Source organism: Panthera leo, chromosome D1, assembly GCF_018350215.1.
Source record: "Panthera leo isolate Ple1 chromosome D1, P.leo_Ple1_pat1.1, whole genome shotgun sequence".
Classification (NCBI taxonomy): Eukaryota; Metazoa; Chordata; class Mammalia; order Carnivora; family Felidae; genus Panthera; species Panthera leo.
This window is the reverse complement of record NC_056688.1, coordinates 88,205,407-88,216,873: the sequence shown is the minus strand read 5'-3', so window position 1 is coordinate 88,216,873 and position 11,467 is coordinate 88,205,407.

The following is an 11,467-nucleotide window of genomic DNA, read 5'->3' as shown; positions in this document are numbered from 1 at the left end:
CTGATAACCATTCTCCAGGTTTTTCTCTGAGAAACCACCTACATCCTGTCCCTCCCACAATCCATGTGCTTCAGGATGAGTTTATGCCACCCCCAGCTTCAGGACCAGGCACATAACTAAAGCCTGATGGATCAGGTCATTATGTGACACTGCATTGTAATGGCTTTAGGTATGGGAACATGACCCAGTCACAGCCATTGAGATACAATGACAATTTTGCTGGAAAAGCTGAGAGAAAGAAACCTAACCTTATTCTGTTGAACTTGAAACTTGAAGAAGGTGCCCCGTGGGTTTTGGCAGTTGTCTTGCCGCAGGTGGAGGTGGGGAGGGTGCAGGGAAACCAACACAGAGAAAAACAGAGCACAGTGATGGAGAGAAAGAATCCTGATGACATAAGTTGATGCCTAAATTCACCTCGCCAAAGTTTTGGTTAAATGGGACATCGAGTTCCCCCCTTTTTGGCTTCTGTTATTTTTGCAATCAAAAGAGCCTAAACTGGTATACCCACAGATGCATCATGTAAGGTATTTGTATTAGAAAATAGACCTGGCAGCTCCCCAGCTCATTTTCTGAAACTAGTTTATAAGTAATGGGGGGGGGGGGGGGGGAGAAGCACATGATCATTTCAATGGATACAAAAAGGGACTTAATGGGGCGCCTGGGTGGCTCAGTCGGTTAAGCGGCCGACTTCGGCTCAGGTCATGATCTCACGGTCTGTGAGTTCGGGCCCCGCATCGGGCTCTGTGCTGACAGCTCGGAGCCCGGAGCCCGTTTCAGATTCTGTGTCTCCCTCTCTCTCTGACCCTCCCCTGTTCATGCTCTGTCTCTCTCTGTCTCAAAAATAAATAAACGTTAAAAAAAAAAAAAAAAGGGACTTAATAAAATTCAGTATCCATTGATTTAAAAAACAAAAACAAAAACAAAACTCAACAAAACAGGAATTGAAGGAACCTTCCTTAATCTTAATCTGATACATGGTATCTGGAAAAAGAAAACAGCAAATAATCAACTGAGTGAATCACTGAAATCTTCCCCTTGGTGATTGGAAAAGAAGACAAAGACAGTTTGATTCACAACCTCTACTTGACATTCTTGGGTTTACTAGAGGCCCCAGGTAGTGCAATAAAGCAAGAAAAAGAAATAAAAGACACAGCAGTTGGAAAGCAGAAAGAAAATACAAAGAATCTACTTTATATTATTAGAGCACTGAGACATTTTAGCAAGGTTGCTGGGATACAAAGTCACGAAAGAAAAATAAACAGCATTTCTACACCAAAAACTAAAAAGTAGAAAATAAAATTTGACAACGGATACTATAACCAATAGCATCACAAATATTAAATACCTAGAAATAATTTTTTTAAGTTTTTATTTATTTATTTTGAGAGACAGAGCACAAGACAGGGAGAGGGCAGAGGAAGAAGAGACAGAATCCCAAGCAGGCTCCACACTGCCAGCACAGAGCCCAACGAGGGGCTCAGACTCACAAAATGTGAGGTCATGACCTGAGCCAAGATCAACAGTCAGAACCTTAACTGACTGAGCCACCCAGGCTCTCCAGAAATAAAATGTCTTAAAAAGGTATAAGATTTTTATGGAGAAAATTATATAATTATATTGAAGTATATTAAAGAAGACCTGATTAAATGTGAAGATATACTATATTCATTGACCAAAACACTCAATAGAATTTGGGGGGTTTGTTTTAGAATTTAACAAGCTGGTTTTAAAATGTAAATATAAGGTAATGCAAAGGGCCAAAAATATCCAAGACAATCTTGAATAAGAAGCAAGAGGATTTGCTCCAACATATACCAACATATGTTGATATCAAAGCTACAGTAATTAAAACAGTATGAAATTGACATAGTAATAGACAAAGAAACCAACAGATAAGAAAAGCATATCCTAAAAAAGGACCTACTTATATGGACTTTGATTTAGACATAAGTGGCACAGGGCACGGGGAAAGGACTGTATTTTTTTAATGATGCCGAAATCCTTGACTATATATGTGGGGGCAGGGGGGTGGGGAATGAAATTGCACCTGAAAGGTAGTAACCTCATTGGTAAGCAGGCATGTGAAATTTAAAAATCACTGGGAGATACCACAGCACACCAGGATGGGGGTCATGTGAACATCTGAAATACCAAGTGCTGGTGAGGGTGTGAAGCAACAGGTATTTTCACGTACAGCCAATGGGAGTGCAAATCTGTTCAGTCGCTCTGGAAAACAGGTTGACATGATTTGTTAAAGGGGGGGAAATGCACTCTATGACCCAGCAATTCAATTCTACTCCAGGTGCAGAGCCTAAAAGAATGTGTGCCTATGGGTACAAACATCCACAAAGAAGAATATACATGGTTTGTCATGACTACAAGCTGGAAACAACCCAAATATCCAGCAACAGTAGAACGGATTTTTACTTAAGTGTGATATGATCACATAATGGAATACTATATACCAATGATGTTGGACAAGCATTAGTTAAATATAACATGAGTAGATGTTCAAAACAGTCCAGGGGTGCCCAGATGCCTTGGTCAGTTAAACGTCTGACTCTTGATTTTGGCTCAGGTCCTGATCTCACTTCATGGGATCAAGCCCACGTCTGGCTCCACACTGAGCATGGAGCCTGCTTATGATTCTCTCTCTCTCTCTCTCTCTCTGCCCCCCCTTCAGCTCCTCCCCCTGTTTATACATGCCCTCTCTCCATCTTTCTCTCTCTCCCTCTCTCTCTCTCAAAAAAGAAAAAGTAAAAAAACCGAACTGTTTTTAGACAACAGAAACATTACATTTTAAAGTTTAAAATAGACAAAACTTAAAATGTACTGTTTAGTATGCTTACAGAGGTGGTAAAATGATAAAGGAAAGCAAGGGTGTGATTACAACAAAAGGAGACTGATGGAGAAAGGGAGGTCTGGGGATGGTAAATAGTCTATCAGCGCTCTCTAGTAGAATTTTCTGTGATGATGGAAATTCTGTATATCTGAACTGGCCAACACTGAGCTGTCAATACAGAGCCCAACTTGGGGCTCGAACTCACAGACTGTGAGATCATGACCTGAGCTGAAGTCAGACGTTCAACCTACTGAGCCACCCAAGTGCCCCTCATTTCTTTAATTAAAATGAAAATTTAAACAGCCACAAGTAGCCAAGAGCTACTGTATTGGACCATGTGGTATCTATTTTGGATCAATTAAGGTTCAATGGGAAACAGCCGTCTTACTCAAAATAGGGTAATTTGAGGAATATTCATTTAGAAGACAATAATTACAAAGGTGCAGGAGTAGGGGAAACACAAATGATGGTTTTGCAACCTGGGGCTAGTAGCAGCCAAGTTGTTACCACTCCTAGGCCTGCAGAAACAAGGAGAAGCTGTGGTTCCTGGAATCAGGACAGAAAATTAAGTAGATTCTACCATGTCATGAGGAGTGGAAAGACACAGTCAGCCCAAGATGGCCTCACATTAGGAGCCAAGGGAACAGATGCCCTACCCCCACTCTCTTTCCTTCCTCAGATCTTCCACAGAGGCTCCCCATCAGCCAGACCCAAGAGAGAGTCAGAGAGAAGAGTTGTTAGCCTCCAGCGTCAACAGCAGGTAGACAATGGATGCAAGGAGAAAAGAGAAGATATCCAACACGTGGATCTTGACCTGAGTGCTTGCTTCATTATTATTTATTATATCATTCCTATACATGTTATTCTTTTCTCTCCATATGAGACTGTGGTTTACAAAGAGAGAGAGAGAGAGAGAGAGAGAGAGAGAGAGAGAGAGAGAGGAGAAGGAAGGGAGGGAGGGGTTAAGGAAATGAGGGAAAGCAAGATAAAGGAAGATGAGTTAGAAAGAAAACAGACCCAAAAAAGAGGTTAATGAGGGAGGGAGCCAAAACATAAGAGACTCTTAAAAACTGAGAACACACTGAGGGTTGATGGGGGGTGAGATGGAGGGGAGGGTGGGTGATGGGTATTGAGGAGGGCACCTGTTGGAATGAGCACTGGGTGTTGTATGGAAACCAATTTGACAATAAATTTCATATTTAAAAAAATAAAAATAAAAAAATAATAAATGTTTGGTAGAATTCACCAGAGAAATCACCAAAAAAAAAAGTATAAAATTTTTAGAACTAGAGTTGATTCCATTAAAGAGATGAGTCAAATATAGGAATTAAGAAAAAAGAAAAAAAGAAAGAAAACAGACCCAACCAGTGAGTTCTTGCATCGTATATTGCTAAGGACGTGATGGATTTATCAAACCTGAAAAATAGTAACCAAAAGTCTGAATAAATGAACATTATCAAATATGTTTGTCAAGTCAGTAAAACAATAGAATTTTTAATGCTATATATTGCATTCTGTTACCTGTGATGAATCTTAGACAGTAGCCTCTACTTTTTAATCTTAATGTATTTCTTTTTAAGGTAACCAGAAATTAAATAAGGATATATAACATGCTCAGGAGTGCTATGAACAAACACCACAGTCATGTGGACCTTTGTTTTTGTTTGCCTTTCTATGTGTTGGAACTGCACTTCAACGTTCTAGATAAAACCAGAGCCATGAACTTGAACTGCGGTTTGCTTTTAAAGATGTGTGTATCAGTTAGGAATGCTTTGGCTGACAGTGAAAGGCAACTGACTAATGGCGGTTTCACAGAGACTATTTTTCATACATTAAGAAAAGATCTGGACACGGGCAACTGCCGGTGTTGGCTCAACGCCTCAGTTTCTGGGCTGGCATCTTCAAGACGCTTCTGACATTTTCCTTCCAGTCACCAGTGATTAAAACAGCTCCAGGTATGAAGTTGAAGGCACCTGGCATGGAGGAGGAGGAGACTCGACAGGTATACGCATCAGAATATATCATGCGGGGTATTACCCATTTAATATATCATGAACATATTTCAAGATAAAAGATGTATCTCCATAACTTCATTTTAAATGGTTACATGCTATTCTGCTATGTGGATATTCTATTTATTTTAGCAATCTGCTGTTGTTAGATATTTACATTGTTTCTATCTTTTTAGAATCACTGACAATACTGCGGTGGATTTTGTCATTATTGTTGCTGAGTATCTGAGCTCATTCCGGTTTCCTTACCACACATTCCAAGAAGGGAAACCATGAAACATTTGAAATGCTTCACCTGTGGTCAGATTTAGAGACAATGGCCACAAACAGAAGTTTTCTCCCCAAACCCTTAACAAACCACCTACATCTTGTCTTATTGCCTAGAACCATGCCACATGGCTACCCCTAGCAACAAGGAGGCCGGGGACAGGGGCATTTAGCTTTTGCAGCTTGTAGGGAAGTCGGCAGGAGCTAAGGGGGTTAGAAACAGCCGTTGCTCATTGCCCAGCCAGCTCAGCTATGAATGCCTAAAATATTTCACCCGCAATGTCCAAAATAAGTACCATGAGAATAACAAATTCCTTGGCCTTAGGAATAATTTCTAGAAGGCCTCTATTTATATGTACATGTTGCCCAGAGGGGTGACCTACCATCAACACATCTGTGCCCTTTGTCGTATTAGCATTGATTTATTTCTGAAGATTTGCTAGCAGTTGCTGAGTATAAAGCCAAGTGTTAATAAGATAACTAGGCTTTAAGATAGTAGACATATATCAGGAAATCTCCAGGACATTTAGAGTGGACCTTTGGTATCAATAATCAGGCTAAGGCACTACATTTAGCAAGAGGAGCAGGTAGGGCAGAAGGCGCTGAGAGGATGGATTTCACCCACTGCACGTAGCCTAACATCACCCTCAAAGCCAACTTGTGCAGGCAAGGTGAGTCTCTCCAGTACGTGCTCCCCTCCAACCTGCCTAGAATCAATGAGACATGAAAAATGGACATCATGGAAATGGAAGACGGACCCAGATTTCTCCCCTCATAGTAGGGTGCTGGCTAGGAGTGCAGACTCCAGGGCTAGACTCCCAGCGTCCAAACCCTGGCTCCACTCACTCTGTAATCTATTCACAGGGTTGTAATGAGGACTAAACAGTTAACGAATATGTAATGTAATGATTAAACAGTTAGTGAATTGCTAGCATGCATAGTGTATAATAAGTGTTATATAAGAGCTGGCTTCAAAAATTAAAGCCTTTCTCCTCTGATCTTATTGACATCAGGCTTTAATATGTGTGTGTTCTGTTAAAGTCTTCATTTTCTTATTATTAAAGCAACATAGGTTTACTACAAAGAACTCACAAGAGACAGAAAAACAAAAGAAACTTCTAACACCCTACAGTATCCCTCCTCCAGATGCAAATACTAAGACGCAGGTACTTCTAGTTACGCTTGATCCATCTGTATATTTTAATTTCAAAAATTAGGTCTACTTTGCGTAGTGCTCTGTATTATGTCCTTTTAAAACTTTTTAGCAACAGGGGCACCTGGGTGGCTCAGTCGGTTAAGCATCCGACTTCAGCTCAGGTCATGATCTCACAGTTTGTGGGTTCCAGCCCCGCATCAGGCTCTGTGGGGACAGCCTGGAGCCTGCTTCAGTTTCCGTATCTCCCTCTCTCTCTGTTCCTCCCTGCTTGCTCTCTCTCTCTCTTTCAAAAATAAATAAAAACATTTAAACAATTTTTTTAAAGACAAAAATTTGTAGCAATATATTAGGAGCATCTTTTCATATCTAGAAATATATTTCTACAGTATCTTTTTAGTTGTCACAAAGTATTCTGTTAGGTGGTTTTCCATACCCATTATCAATTCTCTGGGGTTGGGCATTGATGATGTTTGATTTGGTTTAGTTCTTTTGATCTGTTAACCTAAAAATAGACACTGTCTGTTACTTTACCAGCAAAAGATGGGCTTATTTGGGCATACAAGAGAATTACAATCTGGGACAAACAAACTGTAGTAAAACTGAAGGCAAGTCATGGGAACAAAGGAGAGTCCCCCCCTCCTTTTTAAGGAGGAAAGGGGTAATTTGGAAAGGCTGTTAGGAATTACAAGTCTGTTAGAGTAAACTGGCAGTTTGACTGTGGTGGCTTCTCATTGGCTGAGCTGTTACTGGGGGGATAAGGAAAGCATGTCTTGGGGTGTCTGGGTGACTCAGTCAGTTGAGCTTTGGACTTTGGCTCAGGTCACCATCTCACAGTTTCTGGCTTCCAGCCCCGCATTGGGCCCTGTGCTGACAGCTCAGAGCCTGGAAACTGCTTCAGATTCTGTGTCTTCCTCTCTCTCTGCCTCTCCCCTGCTCGTGTTCTGTTGTTCTCTCTCTCTCTCTCTCTCTCTCTCTCTCTCTCTCTCTCTCCCAAAAATAAAATAAACATTACAAAGAAAGAAAGAAAGAGAAAAAGAAAGGAAGAAAGAAAGAAAGAAAGAGAGAAAGAGAGAAAGAGAGAAAGAAAAGTGTGTCTTCCTCCAGCTGGAGCCGTAGAGTAGCATCCACGCGCGAGGCTAAATCCAAGTAAGGTCAAGTCCATCTCTTCCTGGTGGGTCTGCAGTTGACTACTGAGTTGGGGGCGGGGGGTGAGAACTCCCCCTTCCGAAACCTCCCGACTCCATTTTAGAGAGATTTCCTTTACTAATTTCCAGAGTTATTTTATTTGTTTTTTGTAGTCTAAATGGAAGTGTGATCAACATCCTTGGAGTGAATTTCTTGGGCACATCCATGATAATTTCCTTAGGATAAATCCTCAGAGGTGAAATTACTAGGTCAACAATTATGCTTATTTTTAAGGCTTTGATGACTATGCTTCACTTGATCTCCAGAAAATATGCATTAAAGTATGCATTCATTTCTTTATCCTTCTAGAAAGCACTAAGTATTATCATTTGCTTTGTTTGCAGTTTTCCTGTAATACTTTCTGGCATCCCCAAACGTGACGGTGTCTTGGAGGTAGCACCCCCAACACAAACATGTGCTTTCTATAATTTGTCTTCAGCCCTCGGCCTCTGAGCTTTTTTCTTGCCTTTGTCTCAAGGACCTCCTGTGGTGGACTGGATTTTTGCCGGGATGTCATTTACAGCTGGAGAGTCTTTATGTTCAGATTCTGATTTGGTTGTTTCTGATCATCATCTAGGTCTGAGAACCACTACTTTTTCCAAGTCAATGTTTGTCCGAATATAAATAAATACATTGGCTACATTCTTAGGTTACAGCAAGACACATGGTGTGATTGTTATCACTGTGCTTTGAAACTAAAATTGAAATCTTTCAGCATTCTTCAGCGTTCTATACATACTCAATTATTCTACTCATCCTCTACATTCCTGGCCTATGTGCTCAGGATATAAAGGTGAAAATAATAATCATCTCAGCCCTGGAGAAGCTTGGGCTGAAGGAGAGGCAGGCAGATAGGTAAACACATAAATCACAATGCAATGTGAAATATGCCATTGAGACATTTTTATCACCTGTTGTGATAGCACAAATTGCTATGAGGGGACAACTGGACATTAAGTAACCTTCGGCTCATTCATTTATTTTCATAATACTTAATAGAGCCAGGCCCTATACTTTTATTTTCAAAATGTTTGTTTTAGCATAACAAAGCAATATATACCACCTCAGAAAGATCAGGAAATGCAGGCAAGCAAAAACACAAACAAAAAACTTTTAAAACTGCCATCCCATCTACTTTCTCTCCCTTGAGCCACTATTAACACTTCAACATTTTAAGTTGTTTTCTATTTTTTTAACAAAAGTGGGATCAAAACATCATGTTTTGTAATCTACTTCTTTCATTTAATATGTCACAAATGTATTTCAAGATAAAAGATATATTTCCACAACTTCATTTAAAAAAATTTTTTTTAACGTTTATTTATTTTTGAGACAGAGAGAGACAGAGCATGAATGGGGGAGGGGCAGAGAGAGAGGGAGACACAGAACTGGAAGCAGGCTCCAAGCTCTGAGCCATCAGCCCAGAGCCTGACGTGGGGCTCAAACTCACGGTCCGTGAGATCGTGACCTGAGCTGAAGTCGGACGCTCAACCGACTGAGCCACCCAGGCGCCCCTCCACAACTTCATTTTAAATGGTTACATGCCGGGGCTCCTGGGTGGCTCAGTCTGTTAAGCGTCTGACTTCGGCTCAGGTCATGATCTCACAGTCTGTGAGTTCGAGCCCCGCATCGGGCTCTGTGCTGACAGCTCAGAGCCTGGAGCCTGTTTCAGATTCTGTGTCTCCCTCTCTCTCTGACCCTCCCCCGTTCATGCTCTGTCTCTCTCTGTCTCAAAAATAAATAAACGTCAGAAAAAAAAAATTAAAAAAAAATAAATGGTTACATGTCATTCTGCTATGTGGATATTGTACTTACTTTAGCAATCTGCTATTGTTAGATATTTACATTGTTTCTATCTTTTTAGAAGAAAGAATCTGCCGTGGATTTTGTCATGTTGTTGCTGAGTATCTGAGCTCATTCTGGTTTCCAAGAAGTGAAACCATGTAACATTTGAAACGCTTCACCTGTGACCAGATTTAGAGACAATGGCCACAATATACATCTCCCAGCTTTGTTGTTTTTTTGTGGTCTTGGGTTTCAGTCCTAGTTGCTGTAGATTAAACTTGATCAAAGTTTACATGTACTATGAGCCAAAGTTCAATGACTTCTACTTCTGTGGCTGTCTGAAGGGTATCACTTTGCTACAAAACACAAGATGATTAGTTCTGAAATGTAATGTCTTCTTGAAGCCCAGTTAGCAGGCTGCCTGAGATCATTCGTAGACTACCTCTCCAGGCTGACTGTCAGCATGTTAATTTTGCTCAAATAAAGAGCATGTTTGCTCTCTGGGGGTTTTATTCTTATTTAAGAAAATGAGAAGCAGGACCAGGAGGTGGGAGATTCCTTCAATGATATACAATGAACCAGGGCCTCTGAGGCAGGTACAACGTGGGCATAATGGTACAATGATGCCAACACAGCATGACTAGCTCTTCTGGTTTCGGTGTGCCCCAGCTTATCAAATATTAGGGAAAACCCAGGAGTCACATTACAGAGCACTAAAAGTCATCGTTCCCAAGACTATACCCTGAGTTCCACCAGGCCCTCTTAGGTCACCAGTTTCCAGACTAAGTCTGGCAAGGGTCCTATCCCACTCTTTTACACTTTGAAACATGAATTCCAACTGTATCACAGATGATTTCCAACTATATGACATCCTGGAAAAGGCAAAACTATGAAGACAGTAAGAAGATTGGTGGCTGCCAGCGGGAGGGGGAGGGAGAGATGAATTGGCGGAACCCAGAGAATTCCTAGGGCCGTGATACTGTTCTGTGGGATACTACAGTAGTGGACAATTGTGTAATGACACGGACAGCACCACGTGTACAACACCAACAGGGAATCCGAACCAAAACGATGGACCCTGGGTGATAACAATGTGTCAATGTAAGTTCATGAGTTGTAACAAATGTACCCCTGCAGTGAGGAATGTTGACAACGGGGAGGACGCATACGTTTGGGGACAAGGAGTCTAGGGGAAATCTCTGTACCTCTCTCTCATTTTGGGTGTGAACCTAAAGCTGCTCTAAAAAACAAAGTCAAAACAAAACAAAACAAAAAACCAGATGACAGCAAAGCAAGAATTGCCTCATCAGCATTATTGCATCAATTACTCCCGAAGAATTTCAGAAAGCAGGTTGGAATTTCAGACTCATGGATGAGTGGGTGAGGCAAGTGGCATTATTCTTGTCATTAAGATGCCAGAATGGACGTGAAGGCAGCCACAATCTGAGTCATCACTTTATATAATTGTCACATTAACAATAAGCCAGAATAAAGAATATTGATTCTATTTTTTCCGCTCCCTGGAAAATATAATTTTTGTAGTGAGGTTGTAAGGTAATTAATTGGAAGACCTACTTCATTAAGTTACTTTGCAACTGAGAACTAAGTGTTTGGGGTAAATTTTCCTGTTTGCTGTCATAAGTGATGTATCTCGTTACAATACTGGTTTCTTTCTAGCTAATCTCCCCGATCTTGAATCTTCTTCATTTTGAAGAGAGAAAGAGTGTTGTAAATTGTCATGTTTAGTGAGTATTTACAACTCCTGGGCTGTATAATCTTCACAAGCAAACTGGGTATAGTCCTACAAGGAGATAGGGCTTTCTGTTTTTGAGCAATGATTGTTGCATAATTCAGTGTTAATCAACTGAGTTTAATGCAACATATATTTATTGAGTGCCTATTCTGGGTTGAAACTGTGCTAGGCTCTGGAGGGAAAAAGATGTAAAGCAAGAGATATGAAACAGGGTTCTTCCAAAAACAGGCAACGCTGTTGGAAAGAAAAGACCTATACTCATGAAACAATCCAATCACGTTTTGGGCATATGTGACAAATGTCATTCATTCATCTATTCAACAAAAATACTGAATACCATGGGCCTGTGCTAGGAAGGAACCGGAGATATACAGTTAAATGAAATAAAAGCTGCACCTTCAAGGTACTTACAGTAAAATGGAAAAAATCAGACAAGTAAACAAGAGTCTCATCTCACTGTGATGAGG